The 25,414-nt window shown below is 41.0% G+C and overlaps 1 protein-coding gene across 4 annotated transcripts in view; it reads right to left on the bottom strand.

Moving 5' to 3' along the window:
* The window catches only part of PANK1 (pantothenate kinase 1), a 110,759-nt gene that overhangs the window by 69,543 nt on the left and 15,802 nt on the right, over positions 1–25,414 (bottom strand). The window lies entirely within an intron of this gene.

The following is a 25,414-nucleotide window of genomic DNA, read 5'->3' as shown; positions in this document are numbered from 1 at the left end:
GGTGTTTCGAAACCATCTGGCATGTTTGGGAACCTGCCAGGAGTTCAACAAGGCTGAAACACAACCTACGAAGGGAGGAGATGAGTGATGGCCAAAAAGGTTAGATGGGGTCCAAATCTCAGATGGCTTTCTGCACCACAGGAAACAATTTGGACTTTTTCCTGAAGGCCATGAGAAACCATTGAAGAGTTTTAGGTTGTGGAAAAAGTACTAGATTTGCATCCTGGAAGGATCTCTGGCAGCAGTCTGGAGAATAAAATAGGGGAGGAAGTTCCTAGTTGGAAAGACTAGATAGGAGACTACTGGAAACAACCAGGAAAGAGGTGAGAAGGGACTGAGTGAAGGACACACCATTCAGAATGAGATCATCAGGTGGATTTAAAAATTATTTAAAGAATCTATAGGATTTAGTGGCTAATTGCAGGGTGAGGGAGAGAGGTAAGGCTAGGATAATTTCTGTGTTTCTAGTTTGGGCAACTGGGAATGTGGTGGTTTCAGCATGCAAGATAAAATATGCAGAAAAGGAGCAAGATCTTCTACCTATATTCTCTCTGGGTTTTATACTTTAAAAAGGGTGATCCTTTAAAAATATAGATCTGATCATGACATTCTTGTACTTAAACTTACATTGATATGTAAGCCATATCAATATTTGCCTATCTCAGTCTAACTCAACCCTTCCTCCCCTCCCCTCCCCCTTCCTTCCTCCCCTCCCCTTTCCTTCCTTCCTCTCTCCCTCTCCCTCCCTCCCTCCCATAAAAAAAGGGACATCAGCACTAGTTTTCTATTACTCTAAATAAGACTTGTAATTTACTGTTATTTTTTGAAGACACAGATAAAACCTGTCCACCATGCCATCATTACACATTATCACTGTAGAAATTCTAGTTCCTTGCTAAAATGGAAATAAAGGCAAATTTGCCCAAGTTTCTACCCCTTAATAGCTACACAGATGACAGTATGAGCTCGGAGAAAGGGTACTCTTCAAGATATAGTTTAAAAAGAATTACTAGAACTTTAACTGCCAGAATTATAGCGACCCAAAATGACTTCTCTTTTGCTTTTTTGCCTTTTTGCTATCGGTGTTGGTACCTTTCTTAGAGATTCGCATGGGGCCCCTCACACAAGACACTATTTTCGAGGACAGTGCTATTCTCAATGACCCTGCTTCTCATGCTGCTTTCTTCAGGGCCCTGGGGAGGAGCGCTGCCCCAGGCAGTCAGAGGCCACCAAAAGCAAACAAACGCTGCTCTGGTGAGCAATGGGCTATGGGGAGATGCTGATGACCCCTGCATCAGAGCCTCCCTCTTTTCCTTTCTTCAGAATCGAGCAGCTACTACACAGCAGGCACCAAGCTAAGTACCAGGGATACACTCTTAAGCAAACACCAAGTCTCCCTCCTTATCTAGATTACAGAAAAGACAAGCCTTAAGCACGTAATCACCACAGGAGCAAAACTGTAAGTGCATTCCGTGAAGTGCAAAACAAGGTAAGACTCCCAGTGCCATGAGGGCACATACCAGGGGGACCTGGCCTAGTCTTAAACTTTAGTAGCTGAAATGATATTTAAGCTGAATTCTGAATATCGAATAGAAGTTAACTAAGGTGGGGGTAGAAGTGGAGGAGGTATTCTTAGGAGGTATTTTTACCATAAATATGGTAGGCACTTGCTGACTGACAGGATGAATTGACCCTGTCCCTCTCAATAGGGCAAATCAAAAGTAAGGAAGGGCTTCCCTGGTGGCGCAGCGGTTGAGAGTCTGCCTGCCGATGCAGGGAACACGTGTTCAAGCCCTGATCCGGGAAGATCCCACATGCCGTGGAGCAACTGGGCCCGTGAGCCACAACTACTGAGCCTGCGCATCTGGAGCCTGTGCTCCGCAACGAGAGGCCGCGACAGTGAGAGACCCGCGCACCACGATGAAGAGTGGCCCCCATTCGCCACAACTGGAGAAAGCCCTCGCACAGAAACGAAGATCCAACATAGCCATAAATAAATAAATAAATAAATTTTTATATAAAAAAAAAAAGTAAGGAAGATTATTCACTTTAACAGACCATGGGAGAGGGTTCAGGCCAATCCCATTCTCTTTACTGTTTCTCTATGTGGGTTGATGGAGCATTTTCTACTCGATACTATTGTTGCCTATTTTAGTTTTTTTGTTGTTGGGTTGTTTTTGTTTTTGTTTTGTTTTTGGTCAATGGAGGTGGAAAAATATATCATTAGCAGCTGCCACTACCAGTAATAACCGTGTGTACAGGAATGAAGCACACCTCACATGAACCAACTTCCTGTCAGTCACTAATATTTTTTGAGCAGCTACCAATTATGATTTGGTGAAGGGAGATGGACTGTGGCTGCCTAGAAATTTGATAAGCTATAATCAGAGCGACCCCAAGTACTGGGCATAAGATTAGGAATGGAGCTGGGTTTAGCAAAATGATAGTAGTCTTCTTATCTAACATTTATTGAGCTCTTACGTGCCATACACCGTACTAAGCACACTATTAAGTGTCATCTTTTTTAATCAGCACAGTAGTCACGTGAGTTGGGTACTGTTATTATCCTCATATTTTGAAGGAGAGAACTAGAGCTTAGAGAGGCTAACTTGCCCACTTTCACACAGCAGGAAATGTATAACAGACATTTGAAGTCAGGTCTGGGTGGCCCTAGAACCTGCACGTTTCATAACTCAGCCACAGTGCCTCCCAAAAGGTGGCGTATCTCCGGTCACCTGCAGACTTTACGCCATGGTTGTGAACACCTGATACAGTAGTCCACTGTCCACACAGCATTGCTCTTCACAACAATTATTGGGTCCCTTTATTTCTCACTGAAATGTTTTTGCAGTCTAGTATCTTAGATTTTTGTCTCCAAAAGAGCCTTTTTTCCCTTTTTATTTTTTAAATTGTTTTTAAAATTTATTTATTTATTTCTGGCTGCGTTGGGTCTTCGTTGCTGCACGCGGGCTTTCTCTAGTTGTGGCGAGTGGCGGCTACTCTTCATTGCGGTGCGCGTGGTTCTCATTGCGGTGGCTTCTCTTTGTTGCGGAGCACAGGTTCTAGGCATGCAGGCTCAGTAGTTGTGGCACGCGGGCTCAGTAGTTGTGGCACATGGGCTTAGTTGCTCCGCGGCATGTGGGATCTTCCTGGACCAGGGTTCGAACCCGTATCCCCTGCATCGGCAGGCGGATTCTTAACCACTGTGCCACCAGGGAAGTCCGTCCCATTTTTAAAAATTAATTAATTAATTAATTTTTGGCTGCATTGGGTCTTTGTTTCCCTTTTTAAAAAATGTCCTAGCTATTACCATTCTCTATTTTATATACCTATTCAACTAATATTTTAAAATGATGCTACCATGTGTAATCCACTGTTCCCAGTTACAGTGATGAGTAAGGTAAAAAGTCCCTCCCATCATGGAGCACACCTTCCTCTGGGGAGGGGGGCAGGGGAAGTCAAAAAATAAACAATTAAATAAATACACACAGACTGTGTTAAGCAACATAAAAATCAAATAAAATGATGTGAAAGAGAATTATTGGAAGAAAGGAACCAGTTTACATGGGGGTAGTTGAGGAAACCACATTGATACTGATTCCTGAAGGTTGAGAGATTGAGGTGTGAAGTATCATGTAGAGAGATTTGGAAGAGCATTCCAGCATATGGAAGAGGAAAAAAAAAATGTGTATCTATATCTGTGTCTATATCCATATCTACATCTCTGTGTGTATGTGTGTATATATGTATTCATCTCTTCATCACCAAAGTTCCAATATTTGGGGGGATGTTGGTGAAGAGGGGGTATGCACATTCCTTTGAGAATATCAGTGGAAGGGAGAGGCTTCGATTAGGGTCCCGGCATTCAGGGCATTCTAATTTGTCTTATAGCTTCCCTGTTTTCTGGGCGAAGTCCCCTCTGAATACTGAAGTTTCTTCAGCTGCAAGTGATAAAAGCCACTTTAACTCATTTCCTCATAAAATGAATTAGTGCAGGGAATTGGGTAAATAAAAATCACTGGAAAGTTTGAAGGAACAGCCTCTAGGCTGGGCTCCCAGTAATGAATCCCAGAATCCCACCGCAGGATCAGCTTCCTAAGGGAAGTTCTATAAGGGAACTGCTACTTCTTGTACAACAGTAAACCAAGAAATCAGGGAGTCACTGCTCCTACCGCCGGGTCCAGGACTGACTGTCTCAGGCTGAATGGAAACCTACAAAATTCTTGTCCTGTATTCTGTCTCTCCAAATCCATGATGTCCAAGACAAGACCCTGGGACCCCTGCTGCCATGGCACCGCCCACCAGACAAAACAGCAGAAGTGCAGCCTCCTCCTCAATCTGGCCTTCCAGATGCTGCCCACGTGCATCTGTTTGGCTGGGCTAAGCCGTGTACAGGACCCAAGTTCTAATGGAGTCTGGGAAATGAAGTCTGCAGTTTTCTCACGTGTAGTGCACAATATGGCATATTACAAGGGGTTGAAATGCAGTTGAGTGAGCCCATCTATTTGCCTGCCACAAAACTCAATAGAGAATTCTGATAATTAGGTAGCATGGTTTGCCTGGGACTTTTCTGCATCCTGGAAACTCCCTGGGACAGTTGGTTACCCTATGAGGTAGCCAGGCTTGAAGCTCCCTGTAAATTCTTTCAGAGGGGCTGAAATTGAAAGGACTAAGCAAGTAATAACAACAATGATATTACATACTACATGTTGTTAAGAGTTCTATCTGTGGGGGGGTTGGAGGAATTGGGAGATTGGGATTGACACATATACGCTAGTGATACTATGTATAAAATAGATAACTAATGAGAACCTAGTGTACAGCACAGGGAACTCTACTTAATGCACTGTGGTGACCTAAATGGAAAGGAAATCCAAAAAAGAGGGGATATATGTATATGTATAGCTGATTCATTTTGCTATACAGTAGAAACTAACACAACATTGTAAAGCAACTATACTCCGATAAAAATTAATTAAAAAAAAAAAACAGTTCCATCCCTGAAGTCACTCAGACATAGGTTTGAATCCCAGCTCCTCCTCTTAGCCAGCTTCTTTTATCCAGCACTTTCCAATAGAATTCTGTGATGGAGTAAATGCACTCTATCTACACTGCGGTGGCAGTCACTAGCCATGAGTGGTTCCTGAGTACTTGATACGTGACTAATGTGACAAAAGAACTGGATTTTAAATTGTATTTTTGTTTTAATTAATTTACGATTTTAAAAAATTAACTTACTTTAAAAACCACTTTATTGAGCTATGACTGACATATAAAGCAACTGTATATATTTAATGTATACCACTTGATGAGTTTAGAGATAAGTATATACTTGGGAAACCATCACCACAATTTTTCACCACAATTTTTGGCATAAACTTATCCATCACTTCCAAAAGTTTCCTTTTGCCCTCTTTCCCTACTATTACATTATTATGATGATGATAAGAACACTTAACATGAGATCTACCATCTTAGCAAATTTGTAAGTACACGCTATTATTAAGTATAGGCATTATGTTGTACAGTAGATTTCAAAGACTTAGCTTGTATAACTGAAACTTTGTACCCTTTGACTAATACCTCCCCATTTTCCTCTCCCTCCAGCCCCTGGCAATCACGGTTCTACTCTCTGCTTCTATGAGTTTGAGTATTTTAGATTCCTCATATAAGTGGTATCATGTAGTATTTGTCCTTCTGTGTCTGGTTTATTTCACTTTGCATAATGTCCTCTAGGTTCATCCATATGTTGCAAATGTCAGGATTTCCTCTTTTATAAAAGCTGAATAATATTCCATTACATGTACATACCACATCTTTTTTTTATCCATTCATCCACTGATGGACATCTAGGTTGCTTCAATGTCTTGGCTACAGTGAACAATGTTGTAATTGACATGGGGGTGCAGATATCTCTTCAAGATCCTGAGATCAATTCCTCTATATATAATCCCAGAAGAGGGATTGTTGGATCATATGGTAGTTCTGTTTTTTAAGTTTTTGGAGAACCTCCATATTGTTTTCCATAGTAGCTGTACTATTTAAATAGTAACATGTGGCCACTAGCTACCGTACTGGGAAGCAATGTATACAATGGGGATAACAGTGGTGTCTACCTCATTTACTTATTTATTCAATAAATACTTATAGAGTATCTTCTGTGAGCACCTACAGGTATTGTGCTAGGGAAAATATCATGAAGCTTACAACCAGTAAGGCAATCAGACCCATTTAACAGGTGAACAAATAAAATAACTACAGTTTACAGTTACTAGTATAAAGGAAGTAAACAAGATAGAGCTTTACAGAATAATAGGGAGTGCATTCTTTAGATGAGGCATGAGAGGAAACCTCTTTCAAGAGACGGTGAATGATCCAAACTACCACTACCTTCCAGCTCAGCGTAGCCATGTGACACAACTCTGGTCAGCGGGACAGAAGTGTAGATGAGCCAAACGATGTTTCAGGAAAGATTTGGGTTTTTTTCATAGAAAAGGAACTGGTGAACCAATTTGAGGACACTCCCAAAGGGCAAAGATGAGACAGTTTGAGCATTAATAAGGATAATAACTGTAATGTATTGAAACTCATCAAATATGTTTAAATACAAAAGTTCATAAAGACAACTTTTTAAAAAAGGCTGACTGGTTATCATTGGAGGACACTAGTGAATCAAGTCATTATTTTGAAAACTGGTAAACTAAGGAAAAGAATCAAGCATTTATCTTTCCTTTATTTTCTGTACCCATTGAGTAACCTAATAATAAAGGCAGGAAGTTTCTCTTTATAGAAGTATTCCAGCTAATAAATGAAGAAGGAATGATATAATTAAAACATCACAATTTTATAACATAATTAATGGACCTAGACAGTAATCATCAAAAGCTGCTATTATCACAAAGAGAAACAATCAGACATTAGATGCTTTCAGATAGCAGAACATAAAAAACAAACCTGAATCTAATCAAACCTGTAGTTCCAACTATGAACTTATAAGATATAGAAGACAGAGGACACCATCCAGATGCAATTAGGAAAATCCAGATTGTAGGAAACTCTACAAGGCAAATGACCTGGTTTCTTCAAAAAATAAATTGAGAGAAAACAAAAGAAGGGGGATCCTACAGATCAAAAGGGACTTCAAGGATGTATCAATTGCAAGTAGTAGTCTTATTTGGATATTTTAAACTATAAAAAATATGACTTTTATGGGACACTTGGAAATTTGAATACTGGATATTTGATGATATTAATGAACTGTTAATTTTTGTGTGATAATGGTATTGTGGTTTTGTTTAAAAAGGAAGAGTTTTATCTTTTAGAGATACATAGTGAAATATTTGGGGAAAATGATACAGTGTCTGGGATTTGCTTCAAAATAATAAGGGGAGGGGCTTCACTGGTGGCGCAGTGGTTGAGAATCTGCCTGCCAATGCAGGGGACACGGGTTCGAGCCCTGGTCTGGGAAGATCCCACATGCCGCAGAGCAACTAGGCCTGTGAGCCACAACTACTGAGCCTGCGCGTCTAGATCCTGTGCTCCGCAACAAGAGAGGCCGTGATAGTGAGAGGCCCGCGCACCGCGATGAAGAGTGGCCCCCGCTTGCCACAACTAGAGAAAGCCCTCGCACAGAAACTAAGACCCAACACAGCCAAAAATTAAAAAAAAAAAAAATAATAAAAAATAAAAAAAAAATAAGGGGAGAGGGAGAGTGTGTGCAGAGGGTATAGATGAAATATGACTGGCCACAGATTGATAATTATTGTAGTTGCATAATGGATCCATGGATGGAGGGTGTCTTCATATCATTCTCTTTGTTATGTTTGGAATTCTGCATAATAAAAAGTTAAATCAAAAGTGGGCTTTGCTCCTTTACTCTCCTATTTTGCCTTGAAGATAGAGTTAAGGCCTTAAGGTGTTCCAGCCATGTGTGACCATGAGGTAGCAAGTATGAGGTCAGACATGAGAAGGGCAATATATGAAGGATGGTAGAGCCGAAAGATAGAAAGAGGCTGAGTCCCTATAAGCTCATGGAGCTGTTGTGCCGGCCCTAGAATGCCTACTTCTGGAAATTTTGTTATAAGAGATAAACAAACCTCCACGTGTTTAACCCCATCTTGGATTTGTGGGCAAGACCGTTCTTAGATCATACTGTTAAGATCCAAAATATAAGAAGGAGCAATCTAGGTGAGGAGCAAAGCAGAGGGCATCACAGTCAGAAGACCCTGGGATAGGTAAGAATTTGGAACTCACAGAAGGCCTGTGTGACTACAGCATGATGAGGGAGAAGAAGAGTAGGGTAAGATGAGGTTGAAGGTGTAGACAAGGTCTTGAAGGCTTGAGGCACAGTAGTCTCTGGTAAGCACTTTGGATTATTCTAAGCATAATGGGAAACCCATGACAGTTTTGAAGCAGACACGTGACAATAACTGATTTATTTATGTTTAGAAAGATAACTCTGGCTGCTACATAGAGAAAGGACAAGGGCAGGGGCAAGTGGGAAAGCCTGGAGGCAGCCATCCAGATGAAAGATGATGGGAGTCTGGCAGTAGAGATGGATAGAAGTGGGCACTTTTGAGACCTATTTTGGAAGTAAAATCAACAGAAATTATTAAATAAATTTATAAAATTAGGGAAGGGGAAAAGTCAAGGGTGGCTCCTAGTTTTCTGGTTTTAGCAATAAAGTAGAATTGGAAGAGGTAAACTTCATATGCCAGTTGGATATCCTAGTAGGTATGTCAATTAGGCAGTAGGGATGTGAGTATGGAGATGATAAGAGAGGCCTGAACTATAGATATACATTTGGAAGCCATCAGCATAATATTGCATTTAAAGCTTGTGATGGATGAGATCACCTAGGGAAACAGTGTAGGTACAGAAGAAAATAGGACCCAGGATCGAATCTTGAGAAATACTAACGTTGACACACGGAGCTGAGAAAGGAAAAAAGACTGAGGATGGAGACTCTCATAAAGGAGAAGAAAACCAGGTGATAATCTGGTTTGGTTGACCATAAGGTATCCCAGAAATTAAGAGCAGGGAATATTTCATAGTCCAAGTGGGCCTCATGCTGCTGAGAAGTGAAATAAGAAGAAAACAATAAAGGAGACACTGCTGTTGATAGGAAGGTCATTGGTGACCCTGACAAGAACAATCTCAGAAGAGTGGTGGAGCTGGCATCCAAATCTGAGTGAGCTGAGGAGTAAATAGGTGATGAAGTAGAGATGGTGTGTATAGAAACTTTCTTGAGAATCTGCCATAAACGGAGCAGAGAAACAAGGCAGTAAGTGGAGGGACTTTAGGTGTCAAGGTAAAGTTTTCAAAGATAAAGAGATAGTGGAGCCTATCTGAATGCGAATAGAATGATCCATTGGTGAGAGTAAAAGGTGATGGGATTTACAACACAAATGAAGGACTTGTCTTTAATGGGAGGAGGGGCACTTCCTCCATGGTTGAAAGAGTAATGGAGAAGTAGATGCAGATGCAGGGAGAAGTCTAGATTTGGTGACTAAAAGATGACGTAGTTTCCTTCTCTTTTATCGGTGAAATATGATGTGAAGTCATCAGCTTAAAGTGAGGGAAAGAGGGTCTGGGGAAGGTGTGAAGAGAGAGGAAGGGTATAAAATAGTGCAAATTCAGCTTACTTCTGAAATTGCCAGGCAGTGTTTCTGAAATTGCCAGGCAGTGTCGAGACCTTTTGAGGATGGTGATGAGGGATTTAAAGTTATTTGTGAGATGCTCAGTAAATATTAGCTATCATTATTCTTAAAGGCCAGTTAAGTATTTAAAGTTATTTGTGAGATGCTCAGTAAATATTAGCTATCATTATTCTTAAAGGCCAGTTAAGTATTTAAAGTTATTTGTGAGATGCTCAGTAAATATTAGCTATCATTATTCTTAAATGCCAGTTAAGTAAGGCTCATTTAACCCTAACAACATACCTACAAAGTTAGGTGTTATTATCCTCATTTCAAAGAGAAAATTCAGTGTCCCCAAATTCATTAAGTTGTCCAGAATCATACACTGGTTTAGGCGGTGGAGTGGCATTTGAACCCAGACTGGGTACCCATAAAAGCCAGAGCCTCCCCCACCAAACCAGGTAAGCTGAGGTAGTGTTGTCATATCTAGCTGCAGAGTGTCTGGAGCACCCTCTGGAAGTTGGAGGAACACCAGCTTTCACAGATCACTCCTGGTCCTCTGAGCTAAAGCAGCTGAAGAAAATTCTGCCAGGATAAGTTTTCAGATGCCATCCCTGTGGCTGCTCTGCAGAGGTCACACCTATGACTTTGAATCAAAGTCAAGGCCAATAACGAGCTAGTTTTTTTACATAGGAGCCAATTCAGCAGCTAGGGTAGGGATGGCACTTATTTTCAGCCAGTGTTTCTCATTCAGATACCTTTTTCAAATTCCATGGTGGATAAAAAAAGGTTTTGTTTGTTTAGTGGCATTAAATAGCATGTATTATGCTCCTGATTTTGTGGATCTGGAATTAGGACAGGGCTCAGGGAAAATAGCTTGTCTATTTCATGATGACTAGATGGTTGGGATGGCTCAAATGGCTATAGATGGTTGGGATGATTCAACTGGGGCCATATATCTGAGGCCTTAATTCTGACTGCAGTTTAGTTCCTCAGTTTTTCTCCCCATCGTGTCTGCTGGAGCTGAAATGTCCAGGATGACTTCCTCACTTCCATGTCTGGCACCGAGGTTGGGGTGGATGGAGCAGCCTGGGCTGGCTGGTAATCATTCTCTTTCCACATGATAAGTCTGCTGGGCTGGCTTGGGCTTCCTCACAACATGGCAGTCTCAGGGTAGTCAGACTTATGTGGTGGCTGGCTTCAAAAATGTATATTCATGTTGTATATTCTATATTCATATTATAGAATAGTAATAATAGTATTTTTATCCTTTTAATAGCCACTTTTGAGCTATTATAAATAATGCTGCTATGAACATTTATGCACAAGTTTTTGTGCGGGTACCTACTGACGTTTTATTTTTGGCTGGGCCCGCGGCTTGCAGAATCTTAGTTCCCCAACCAGGAAGTGAACCTTGGCCCTTGGCAGTGAAAGCGCGGAGTCCTAACCACTGGACCGCCAGGGAATTCCCTCATATTGAGTTTCAAAGTATAAAAATGCACAGAGGGATGAGAGATAATTTTGAGGAGCAATGGATATATTCTATATCATGATTGTGGTAGTGGTTACATACCTGTATATATTGGTCAAAACTCATTAAATTGTACACTTAGATGTATTTGTATTCAAATTATATCTCAGTAAAGCCAATCCCCTAAATAAAGGATGGAATGGTAGGGGGACAGATTTGGAGGCGTATTAATATATATAATGTTTTAACAATATATAATGCTTTTCTGTATACCAATATCTTCCCATACATTTTCTCAATAAAGCAAGCAAAAACTATGATCATTTCAATAAGCCAGTGAGATAAGTAAGAAGATATTACTGTGTCCATTTTAGATATGAGGAATTTACAACTGCATAGTTTGGTTGTGTGGATTGTCCAATATCATAGAGCTGCCAATTGGCAGAGGCAGAATTTCTTCCACCTTTTACCTCTGCAGTTTTCAAATGCTTAATCAAATTTGCTTACAAAAATTGAGGGAGAAAGAAGCTACACCTGTACAGATTTCATATTTGGACACAGAATAAAGAAGTTCCCCCACATGCTGGGTCTTCCATGACCTAAAATAAAAAATGAAAAAAAGTGATGACTCAAATCACAACTAGAACAGGACCTCTGAAAAGCAAGAAATTTAAAAATATCCCACCTTTGATTGCAACACTCTTTTAAGTTGCTCTAACACTTGAGCTTTGATTTTATTGAGAATAGAATGTTCTATATCTCTTCCTGCTCTTACCAGATTCTGTGGGTCCTATGCTTATGTGCTCAGATCCTTTGCCTGCCGTACCTCTACCCTGCTGCTGGCTCCTAAAGGCCGGCTCTCTCAGGATCCAGGGTCAGCTGTCTTCCAGTTGGCTTAGTCAATGGGAGGCGCTGGTGAGAATGGCAGAGTTGTCTTCTCCTTCCCTTGCTGCCTTGGGAGGCATCTCCCCGAAGCTGCTGCCCCTCTTCTGAGGTCTCCAGCAAGTATGGGACATGCCTGCCTTGACTTTGTCTTCTGCTGGGTGATCGTAACTCCTGGGCTCTGATGATACCACCTTCTCCCTGCGTCTTGCCAGCCTAAGGATGGTGGTGGCTTCTTGCTGTTGCTAAAGTCTGTGCTGCCTCGCTGTCCTCTGATTAGCTTCTCTGCCTCTTCTTTCCTGTACCAACCCTCTCTTTTGAGGGATGTTTTACGATAGACCATCTGTGATATTGACTTAGGATTGGGCCTAGGACCATACCTGAAAATAGTTTTAACCACTTCCCTTGGCATCCGTTTCTGGTCCACCCTTCAGGCATGTTTAGATATGACATTCATTATTCCCTTATGGATGGGTATATTTGTGTCATCAATGCAACCCCCAGAAAATTAAAATTTATTTATCAGATCAGCTAGTCTGCAGTCATCCAACAGCTGAAATAATGTATTTAAAAGGTCTGGAATCTCCGAATAAATCTTAAGCTGCCCATTGGTCATAATAACATTTAGCATGTTAAATTAGTACAGTGGAACTTTTATTAGTCAGCATACTTAATACTAGGTTCTGTAATAAATAAATCCAAAATCTCAGCGACTTAATACGATAAAAGTGTATTTGTTGTTCACAAAGAGTTCAATGTTGTCAGCTGGGGGTGTCTGCTCTGTGCAGTTAATTAGGAAACTGGTGTTGCCCTAGATGTTGACATCAGCTAGCAGATGAGGGACAAAAGAGAGCAGAGAGGATTGTGGAGGTGTTTTAGGAACCAAGACTGGAAACAGCATACATCAACTTTGTCCACATCTCATTGGCCAGAACTCAGTCACGTGCCCCTCCGCACACCCACCCCAATTGCAGGAGAGCCTGAGAAATATAGTTTAAATTAACGCCTAGGAAGAAAAAGAAATGACCTTGGAAAACACCTGGTCAGTCTCTGCCATTATTTTCCCTTTTGGTCAATAACTTTCCATTTCATTCTTCCTCTCACTTATAGAATAAACTCCTCCCCACCCCACTCGCTAGAACATTATCCGAAGTCACTGAATCCAGCTCAAAGCCCTGGGTGATGCTCAGTCAGCTCTATCTGGTTCACATGTGGTTCTTTTTGGTTGAGTAATTTATAAACTAAAAAGAGGAGTCATCTGCCCCCTGCTCCTTTCTCATCCCCAAATATACACTGGTAAGCAGAGACAAGGAACTTCAGTGCCCCATATGGAAAGGGAAGAAATGAAAGACAGAAAGCCGACAGTGCTCCAAAGCGGTAGGTCAGGCACTGTGACATCTCCCTGACCAGGAAGCATTGAGAAATGTCTTTGACTGGACTCTGTTTCTCCTCTATGAGAGGCATTGTTTTGTCCATACTTTTCTGTGACCCCTGGTTCCACTCTTCAGGAATTCTCTTCGTTGTTCATTATGCTCTGTGGCAATATCTGAAGTGGGTGATGGGGGGTAAATTATCTCTGGGACTATGCAGATTTTGCAGTCGGCATCTTTCTCATGGAAACCTGGGAGTCCAAAGCTGGTTGTTGTTTCCTGCCTTGACTAGTCTTTGTCCCAGACTTCTGTTTTCTTTGGAATTACTATTTCCTCTGAAACCTAACAGGTTTCCCATTGATTTCCTTCTAGACAGTTCCTATGCCACAAACTACAGCCCAAACACTTTCCTAGACATAGTTCTCAATATCCTTTATGTCTTTGTTCCCTTATCCTCATGCCTCCCTCTCCTTACTGGCAGCCACCTTGACGCCATCAGGTTGAAAGGGAAAGCCACGAGTGACGTGGCTGTGCCAAGAGTGGTGGTGACTGAGCAGTCCTGTGTTGCTCACAGTTTTCTCACTCTTATTTTCTGCTATTTGGGGTCTAGAAGTAGTCTACTTCAAGACCCCCAATTTATGTAATTTTCCTATGTTCTTTCATTTCTTGCTGCAAACTGCCAGAACTTGCCAGTCACTTGTGGCCAAAACGCACTAACAGTCTGATTCCTTCCAACTGCTTCTCTTGGAGCCAGCAGTCTGTAAGCATACGGCCTGCCTCTCAAGCGAGAATTTTTGCCAAGTGTTTGGCCATGCACAGCACGGATTGCCACCTTTTCTGCCTCTGGGATCAGTTTTCTTTCTTCCCACAACTGGCATGCTAAGCCAGTGCCACTTATTTTAGGTTCTGGGGTGTTTTTTTTAGGAGTACCCCACTTCAAGGTCTCATTTGTGGCTTTTGTTATAGTATTATTGCTAGCTGCATAAAAAGAACTTCCAAATCTCAATCTCAGTACCTTAAGACAGCAAACGCAATCAAATTCATTTCTCACTCCACAGTCCTGTGTAGGGAGGGGTGAGGGCGAGTGTGGAGAGAGGGAACCCTGCACCGTGCAGTCAGACATGAGGCTAACAGAGGCTCTACCATCTTCAGTGCATGACTCCCAAAGGTGCTCTGAGCATGGATATCCAGCCAGCAGCTGGAAGAGGACAGAGAGCACGGACAATCACAGGCATGTTTTAGGAGTTAGGTCTGTGAGCGGTGCATCACTCTGCGCACATTTCATTTGTCAAAAGTCAATGAGGGCTTCCCTGGTGGCGCAGTGGTTGAGAGTCCGCCTGCCAATGCAGGGGACACGGGTTCGAGCCCTGGTCTGGGAAGATCCCACATGCCGCCAAGCAACTGGGCCCGTGAGCCACAATTATTGAGCCTGCGCGTCTGGAGCCTGTGCTCCGCAACGAGAGAGGCCGCGATAGTGAGGGGCCCGCGCACCGCGATGAAGAGTGGCCCCCGCTTGCCGCAACTAGAGAAAGCCCTCGCACAGAAACGAAGACCCAACGCAGCCAAAAATAAATAAATAATTAATTAATTAATTTTAAAAATTAAAAAAACCCACCAAAAAAAAAAGTCAATGATATGGCACAAGAGCTGAGTATGTTACATAAGTGAGTTGAATGGGAACCAGGATGAATTCAGGAAGTGCATATTCTTTCTAAGTGAGTGGTAGCCATTCAACTCCAACTAATTAGTGTCATGTGGGAATGCAGGGTTGCCAGATCTGATCTTTCTAGAGCAGCCAGAAATCCAGATTCCTATGTGAAGTCTTGTGATGGTTAAATGTTCATGTGATATAGTCCCTGAGATGATCTCCAATGATCTTCTGGCTATAGTATTTATGTCCTTGTGTAGTCACTTACACAAGGTATATCACTGTGTCAGGGCTGGTCTGAGTGACCAATAAAATATGACGGGATTGATGATATGTGACCTACTTCCAAGGCTAGGTCATAAAACGTATGAAAGACTGTCTTGCTTTCTCTGGGATTACTCACACTGCGGGAGGTCAGCCACTGTGAAATGAGGACAGTCAAGCAGTCTGTGAAGAGGCCTACATGGGGTATAATTGAGATCTCCCATCAACAGTCAGCACCATCATGCCGATCATGTGAGTAAGCCACCCCGAAAGTGAATCATCCGTCCCTAGTCAAGCCTTCAGATGATACAGCCCCAGCCAACGTTACATCTGCAACCTCACAGGAGACCATGAGATAGAACCACCCAGCTAAGACACTGAGATAATAGATTCTTATTGTTGTTTTAAGCCACTATTTTTTTTTTTTATATTTTGTTGCTCAGCAATAGGTAACTGATAATGGTCATAACTCACTTTTAAAATGTTTTAAAGTTAAACATTGTGTATAAAAAAATTTCCTTCTGCTGAATTCAGGCTACCAGTTTATAATATCTATAGAGAAGAAAGCAAGAAACAGTGGCCTTCCATTTTCTGATTCTTGCTTGCTTTGAACTGAACTTTTCAAGCATCATAAATCCAAGAGGAAAAATGATTTAATAAACTGTATTACTTTTGCCAGATTCAGTAAGACTTGTGTTCAAACACGACTCCACTACTTACTAGTTATGAGACCTTGGAAAATTTACTTAACCTCTTTTGGCTACAATTTCCTTTTTTGGAAAAGAGGAATAACAACAGAAGTACTTCTCAGGAAAAATTGTGAAATACTCTGAAATGAGAATAAGAAAAGATTAGTGGGTGTCCTATCTAGTTTATTCATCCAGATTATCTCTGCATCTCACTGTCTTTGAGTTATTTCACAACTCTGTAATTTGTAGAAAACAGAGTAATGCAAATGTTCTTATTCATAGAAATGCAAATTGTGTCTACTGGTATGCAACTGATTACTGTCCCATGGATAAAGGTCAGTTTTACACCAATAAAGTAAGTTCATTTAAGCATTCCTGATGGTTTAATGTATTTGCTCTTCGGAGGATTCTCATTTGGACTGGCTGTAACATCTTAGTTATTATATCATTAATTGATATGTTAAATAAAACCAGAGACATATGTTTTATATTTGTATGTGAGTCATGATTCAACTTAAAAAAAATTTACCCTTTGACAGATATCACAGTGTTGTTATGATGAATAAATAAATCAGTGCATGTGAATCCCTTAGCACTGTGCCTGACACAGAGTGTTCAATAATAATTAGCTCATTTTATAATGCTAAGGAAGAGGGTAGTGAAGAAGCAATGATGTGAGGTCACCAATTTAGATGAAACAAAGGTCCACTGGTCTACCTATTCACCTGTTCCTGTTTTCCAAAAAGGATACTCAGAGAAAACAACTTGGCAAATCAACAAAATAGCAGTCAAAATGCTAACCAACACAGTAATTACATAACAAGGTCTCCGAAAATCATCTAACCTATCCTATCCTGATGAGAAAGATAATACTTAGACAGTTGCTGGTAAGGCTTGCTAAAGTAACACACATGGAATGGGGTTATTGTGAATGAGCTGGAAGGGGTGTTAATCTGAAAACAGATTTAGAAAGCATATGTCTGAGTGTTGTTTCAATTCTGTGCCTCCTGGTAAGTAACTGAAATGCCTTAAGTGGGCCAGGTATAAGGAACAGCTCTATCTATCAATTTTCGTTTTAGATAAAGATCAAATATTTAATAGAGAGAACATTTTTTTATTATAATGCCAACTAAAATTTGTCACTTGCCATCTGCCTCTGCAAGGATTAGGCCACCAGCCACTGCAGTCGTTGACCTGCTTACCCTGAAAGGAGTTCAGTGTGGAGATCAGGAATGAGGTACTCTGTGCTTTGGGAAAAACTGGCAGAACAGGTCTTCCCATAGTTAGATATTTTCAGGAGATTTTATGAGCCCGATTTCTTGCATCTCCTCATATCTAGAAAAGCACTAAAATCATTACCAGAGACATCTGCTCCTCGTGACGAGCAGCAACCTTCCTGTGACCAGCAGTAACCTTCTGCCAAAATGTGTGCTTGATTGCATGTATCCCTCTTCACCAAAATCACAGATATATACTGACCTCTTCCCTTACCTCTTTGGAGCAGTTCCTCAGAGCTATCTGAGAGGCTGTCTCCCAGGCTACAGTCTTCATTTTGCCCCAAATAAAACTTAACTCACAATTCTCATGTTGTGCATTTTTTTTCAGTCGACATTAAGAAGAGAACAAGCCTGATGATAATTGGAAACAGATACTCTGGCTTAGCATCAGAGAAGCAGTATGGAACGGAATGGTGTACTGGAGTAGGAGCAGCTCCAGTCAAATGGTGCCACCCAGGAATTCAGGCCATGGTTTTGTAAAAGCAGCAAGAAATCTCAATTATTATGGGATATTTCTTAGCTCAAGCAATTAATTAAGCATCCAAGCCGACTAATCAAAACACATCTACCATTTCTTTGTGACCTCTGACTTAGGCCATGATGTTTTGGATGTACTCTGTGGGCAACTACTTGTTGGTAACACTCATCAGGAGTTGCTTATCACAGTTTGATGCCTTATTTATTGGCATGAGTAGAAGATGAAGTGTCAGAGAACTGCTGGTCATGTTTGCTTATCAGACTGGGGTTGCTGGTAGTCAACGAAGAGAACGAGTAAGTAATATTTGTGGCTCTGCCGTCAGATACTGGATGCTTTGTTTTGCCCATCACACTTTGCTTTGTCCATCATACTGTGTGAATGTGGGGAGAAAGAGTTCTGAATATGTTCAGGAAGCTTTGTACTGTAGTAGAAAATAGACGCCTTTGGAGTCATATAGACGTAGATTTGAATCTCAGCTGCACTGCTTAAGAGCTAACTGACCATGGATAATTTGCTTAACATCTCTGAGCTTCAGTTTCCTCAGTTATAAAAAGAGAAGACTGGGTGCAGAAGGAACCAGGCTCCTTTAATCTTCCTGCCCTGCCATCTTTAGTATGTGGCTTTCTACCCCTAGGTTGCAAGCGGCTGTTGCATCTACAAGCATTGCTTCTGAATTCCAGGCAGGAAGAAGGCGGGAGAATGAAGGTTAAAAGGCACATGTCAGCTGTGTCTCTTTTATCAAAATTCAGCAGCTTTCCTTGAAGTCACCTCTAGCAGACTTCTGTTTACTGGCCATATTAGCCACCTCTGACTGCAAGGGAACTTGGGAAATAAATTTTTTTAACCCATAACATTTCCACTAACTCATACAGCAGAGTTCTACTATGAATGGGAGATTGGCTCCTGGCTTAAAAATCCCCAGCAGTATCTGCTAAAGTGCTCAATAATCCTGGATATTATGTTTATAATACTTTTAATCTCAGCTAGTCTCTCTCCTTTGTCATTACATCCAAAGTGCTGGGCATATGGCATGCACGCGTGCGTGTGTATATTCAGTGTGGTTTCTTGCTCATTTAACTGGTACATCAGAAGTATTTTCTTCCCAGTGAGATTTAATAAAAGGCTAAAAATTAAAAAAAAAAAAAAAGAAAGAAAGAAAGAAAAAAGAAAGGGCACTTTCTACATAAGGAACTATGCCAAGAAAGTACCTTTGGGTTTTCTTTTTATTGAAGATTCTTACAATAACCAAAATCATTATGATAATAGCTAAAAATTTACTGAGCAGTTATGGTGTGCCAGAGACTGTGCAAAGTTCTTTCTGTTCATTATAACCATCATAAAAACTCTATAAGGTAGACTGCTTAAAACCATACAGCTAATACACAGTGGAGCCAATATTTGAATGTGAATCTGTCTGATTCCAAACTGCTCTTTATTACCTGTCAGATTGCGAGATACTCCTCACCTACTTCTGGAGACTCTTTCCAATTTTATTCTAAAGCCCAAATCTTGGCCTCACATTTGGCCAATACCACAGTAATAATTGCTGTAGGTTAAGACTCATCAAATTAGTGGTACAAAGTTTGATGAGAAACAGGATATATGCATATTTTAAAAGTATCTCCACACGAGATACCTATTAATTATAAAGAGAATAACAGGGGCTTCCCTGGTGGCGCAGTCATTGAGAATCCGCCTGCCAATGCACGGGACACGGGTTCGAGCCCTGGTCTGGGAAGATCCCACATTCCCCGGAGCAACTAAGCCCATGTGCCACAACTACTGAGCCTGTGCTCTAGAGCCCGTGAGCCACAACTACTGACCCCACGTGCCACAACTACTGACACCCGCATGCCTAGAGCCCGTGCTCCACAAGAGAAGCCACCGCAATGAGAAGCCCGCACACTGCAATGAAGAGTAGCCCCCGCTCGCCGCAACTAGGGAAAACCTGCGCACAGCAATGAAGACCTGACACAGCCAAAAATAAAATTTAAAAAAAAAGAGAGAGAATAACAGTAACTTTACAGTGGCGAAATCAGGCTCACAACACCGTAACCAAGTAATCAAAGTTAACGTCACTAGTAATGAGATACACCAACATCACATGACTCCTGAAATGACGCCCTGAGAAGGACACAGCATCACTTCTGTAGTATTCTTTGCAAAAATGCATAAGCTAAATTTAATCATGAGGACCTCAGACACACCCAGCTTGAAGGACATTCTACAAAGTAACCGGCCAATATTCCCCAAAAGTATCAATGTCATGAAAGACAAAGAAAAGCTGAGGAACTGTCTTAGCCTGAAGAAGACAGAAAATATGACAACTAGATGCAATATGTGATCCTGGATTGGATCAAGGACCGTAAAAAATCATTAGTGTGACAAGTAGGGAAATCTGAATAAGATCTATATATCAGTTAATAGTATGGTATCCAAGTAAATTTTCTGTTTTTCATAATTGTACTATCATTACATAATTGTGTACATTTGGAAACTAGGTGAAGGATATATGATAACTGATTTTTGTTTCTTGGTGACTTTTTCTTGCATCTTTTTAAAAGTCTGAAATTATTTTAAAATGAAAAATTTAAAAAAACAACCTTTATCTATCCCAGTTCACCTGTTAAAGGTGTTTACTTATCAAAATTATGTCTGAACTACAAGTCAATGGACTGCAAGTGCATCTCCACCAGCTTTCTCATCTGCTCGGCATTCTGTGTTCTGTCTCTAAGAGGATGCCCTGCTCTTTGTCCAGATGGTACCATGCTCAATGGTTGCCAGATCTAAGAGAGAACTATTTACACCCTAGATAGCATACATTTGTATATTCATTATGACAACTTTCTGGCAAATGAGAGAAAAATATTTTGTGCTAACACAATCAATATATTGTGACAGTTTACCATCATATGGAAGTAATGTGTCTTGGGAAGGGCACTTTTTTTCTAATTCACAGTATGAGTCAGCAGTAGCCCTGCACTCCATTCCCTTCAAAGTCACCAGCAGGGTACAACCTCTCTTCTAGATTAGATCTAGTCATAGGCCATCTCCTGGCAGGAGGAATATCCCCTTTCCTCATCTCTCCTTCAGCTACAAAATGGAACTTTCTCTTAGATTTTAAAATGTCCTGGGGTGCGACATCCCCAGGTTGGTGGTGGGAACACTACACTGACCAGCCAACGTGTAAAGAGGAAATGCAGCAGGAGCAGTTAGACCTCAGAGTTGTAGATGGATAGGTGATTCTCAAACTTTTCCCCAAAGGTTCCTGAATAGCAGAGAAGAGTTATATCAGGTAGGATGCTTTGGGCTGCAAGTAACAGAAAACCCAGTTCAGACTAGCTTACACTGTGAAGAAATTTATTAACAGGCAGTCCAGAGCTCAAAAGGGCTCCAGGCCCAGTGTCATAAGGGCTGCACTCCATTTCTTTGATATTCTCTTGGTTCAGTATTCCTTTGTGTATCAGTTTTGTCTCCAGACCAGGGTCCTCACTGTTAATAAATGGCTTACAGGAACAAACAGGGACACACATTTCTTTGTTCATGTTCTGTAGGAGAAAAAGACCTTTTACCCATTGTACCACAGAAACTTTTCCCTTCAGTCTGACTGGGCCAACTTAGGTCACATATCCACTCCTCTGCCAACAACACTCCCCAAGAAAGAGCTGTGCCGTGAATGATTGAAGTCTGAGTTCCTAAACCATTCAATGGCAAGGTTGTGGGATTCCCATGAGTGGTTTAGAGTAAGCAAGATATACTCCCAAAGCTGGGGATGAGGTAAAATTTCTTTGAGTAATGGGCCTTTTGAAGAAAGAGTGGATACTTGAACAAAAATCAGGGCTTTGTCAGGGAAAGGAATGGGGACATTTGACATGGGGAAGTGAATTCCTGCCCCTTGTGAATCAAGAATGTTGGTCCCACATGACCCTCTACAAATAGGATGTTTCTTTGTGTGCCTTCTTCCTTTTTAAATGGGTTATACCACTATGGAAAATAACATGGAGGTTCCTCAAAATATTAAAAATAGAGACATCATATGATCCAGCGATCCCACGGGGATATATATTTGGGTATATATCCAAAGAACTTGAATGCAGGATCTCAAAGAGATATTTTCACACCCGTGTTCATGACAGCACTATTCACAATAACCAAGAGGTAGAAGCAACACAAATGTACATCAATGGATGAATAGATAAACAAAATTTGGTTTATAGGAATATTATTATCCACCCATAAAAAGGAAGGAAATCCTATTACAAGCTACAACATGGATGAACCTTGAGGACATTATGCTAAGTGAAATAAGCCAGGTGCAAAAGACAAATACTGTATGAATCACAAAAGACCATCACACTGGAAATACTGTATGCATCACAAAAGACCATCACATTGCAGGATGCAATGACATTTCACAAATGTTAATATTTTCTCTTCTACCACATTTCATTTAATTTTAAAAATCCTTTTCCTGCTTTATCTTAAGAATCATATACATTTCTTGTTCTATTCCATAATGTCTGGGCTGGGTTTATCTAGAATGAATCTCCTCTTCCAATTTTGTCGGAAATTGGTTACTTTAAGAAGGTATTTATCCTGTGGCATCCAGAAACCCCTGGCATTTAGCCACATTTGAGAAGCAAGGTATGGAATCAGAGGAATGGATTTTCTGGAAGACAATCCCTCTAGTTAAGTGAATTGTAATGCAGCCATATGATAGACTATTAGCCATTAAAAAGGCTTATGAAGAGTCTACTTTTTAAATGGGGGAAATACTTATTTTACAATAATAAGTAAAAAAAAAGAGAATGCAATGCTGACCATGACTATAAAAGAAAGAAGTTACAGTAACAATAGTGGGAATCTGAAACATATGTATAGGAAAACATCCCAAAAAGAAACCGATGAAAATGTTAACGGTGGTAGCCTTTGGCTGGTGCATCTTCAGGAGAGTTTCTCTTTGAACTTTCAATTTTCTTGTTTTTTTTTGTTTGTTTGTTTTGTCTGTTTGTTTTTTCCATAATTTACAACACATCTAGAATGTTTAGTAAAGGAAAAGTGAACTGGGGTAAACACAAAAATTGTGGGTCCAAGGGTGTCACTTATGAAAACATAAACATTATAACCACTATTTTCGCTGTCAGAGGAATTATACCACCTCCCACATCCCTGCTTTTTTATTTTTAATGTGTTTTGACAGTTGAGGTCAATATAAAAATACCACTGTATACATAAAAATAAAGATAGATCCAAAATTAAGTTGTTCAGTTTTCTCTGTGATTTAACTCCTTGGCCATTTAACATATTGCAAGTAAATTAATTTAGAACAAAATTAAATCCTTGGTTGTTTGAAAAAGGATTAAAAGTCTTCCATCTAAAAATATGAAATTATTGTTCAAAGGGATATAATTCAAAAATCTGTAAGCACATTTATATGTAAAAAAGTCATTTCCTTTTAACTCTCCCTTACATGACGCATGTACTAAAATCTGAGAAAGTGCCTGGGTTTGTTCCATTTAAATGCTTTTTAATAGTGTTGTCATTCTGTTTCTGGCAAGCAAAGCTTTACATAAGCCTAAAGATGCAGAAATTCTAAGATTAGAATAATTTAGATTCTGTCCTTGGGACACACTGTTTGTCTAGTGTAAGATGATGGAATGTCCTTGTAGGTGAGTCAGCTCTCGGCTCGGACTGCAGACTCTGCTAAGACTCTAGTCCCTGGATCTCATCCACTCGTGATCTTCATCAATGTGGTTACAGGGCCACTCTGAGCTAGAATCTGCAGCTGCTGCTCTCCCCCGCCCAGGAGCACCTGCCCTGCAGCGACTGGAGCTTGGTCTACCCATGCGTGTCCTGGTCAGGTGGTGTTGGTCTGCCTCTTACTTCTGCAGGGCTTTGTCAATCAGTGACTTAATTTTTGAGGCAGGAAAACTTACTGAGAATAAATTTTTCATATTCTCCATATCCTGTGCTCACCACTCCCTTTCTCAGCAAAAGGCTCATGGTATTTCTTGCCTTGGGGTTTTTTTTACACAAGGAAAGCAGACATTTCCATGGAGCACTTTTTGTTTTGTTAAAGTTCAAACTCTGCTAGAGTCTTCTACACATTCTTTCTGTTTTTAAAAAATATTTATTTATTTGGTTGCGTTGGGTCTTAGTTGTGGCATGTGGGCTCCTTAGTTGTGGCTCGAGGACTCCTTAGTTGTGGCATGCCAACTCTTAGTTGCGGCATGCATATGAGATCAAGCTCCCTGACCAGGGATCGAACCTGGGCCCCGGCATTGGGAACGCAGAGTCTTATTAACCACTGTGCCACTGGGGAAGTCTCCTACGGATTCTTAGAAGGAGAAAGGGAGACTCTTCGAGGGCAGCAGGAAGGAAAAGACAAATACACCTGTCACTAAAAACGGGGGTCTGTGGGTGAGAGGATTCCTGAGATCTGAGTAGCCTCGGTGCAGTGGCCGGAGGAAGAAGCTGGTGCTCAGGGAGGACGGCTGTGAGGTGAGGTGCACCTTGACCTGCCCCAACCCCTCAAAGATCTTCGACATCGCAAGTCACACAGAAGCCATGGAGTGGCTCACTCCAGGAAACTTTTCTAGTACAGAAAATGGGCATCCAGCAGATATACATGCAGTTGGAAGAGAGAGGACAGGACAGGCCCTCTCCATGCGTTAGCACACTGGGCAAGAACCAGAATCCCAAGTCAGGTCCCTGAATGGCTGAGATGTCATTTCCTGCCATTCTAGTGGAGTCATGCTAGGAGTTAGTTTTTTGTTTTTTTTTTTAAATTGTAGGTGAATATTTACTTATTTATTTATTTATTTATTTTTGGCTGTGTTGGGTCTTCGTTTCTGTGCGAGGGCTTTCTCTAGTTGCGGCGAGCGGGGTCCACTCTTCATCGCGGTGCGCGGGCCTCTCACTATCGCGGCTTCTCTTGTTGCGGAGCACAGGCTCCAGATGTGCAGGCTCAGTAATTGTGGCTCATGGGCCTAGTTGCTCCGCGGCATGTGGGATGCTCCCGGACCAGGGCTTGAACCCGTGTCCCCTGCATTGGCAGGCAGATTCTCAACCACTGCGCCACCAGGGAAGCCCCAGGAGTTAGTTTTAATTAAATTTAAGAAAATAAAATAACTGGACATTTCTTACTCATTTGAATTTGTGTACATTCCTGCTATGTCTGTCTGAGCTCCTATTTCTTCACCATATCCTGGCGATCAAACACTTGCCTCATAGCATTACTGTAAGGGTTAAGCCAGGTTAACATGTGAGGGCCTGGGACCGTGCTTGGGTATATTTAGTAGGTGCTCAACTGCTGTTGATTCTCTAAAAAAATTTTTTTCCTTCTCTCCAAGATGGGACTGCCAGAATGAATGGCAGAAGTTGGTATGAGGACCTACGGAAGGCCTTGGGCTAGGGAAGGTAGAGGGGCAATGTTTTAACAGTAATAATAGTTACTTTTTTTTCTTTTTTGGTCTATTAATTGGGGACTTTTTTTTAACTGAGGTATAAGTTGATTTACAATATTATATGTTTCAGATATACAGTACAGTGATTCACAATTTTTAAAGATTATACTCCATTTATAGTTATTATAAAATATTGGCTATATTCCCTGTGCTGTACAATATATCCTTGTAGCTTATTTATTTTATACACAGTAGTTTGTATCTCTTACTCCCCTACCCCTGTCTTGTCCC

Source organism: Balaenoptera ricei, chromosome 16 (assembly GCF_028023285.1).
Source record: "Balaenoptera ricei isolate mBalRic1 chromosome 16, mBalRic1.hap2, whole genome shotgun sequence".
Lineage (NCBI taxonomy): Eukaryota > Metazoa > Chordata > Mammalia > Artiodactyla > Balaenopteridae > Balaenoptera > Balaenoptera ricei.
Note: the sequence above shows the minus strand (reverse complement) of the source record. Positions and strands in the feature narration are given on the sequence as shown.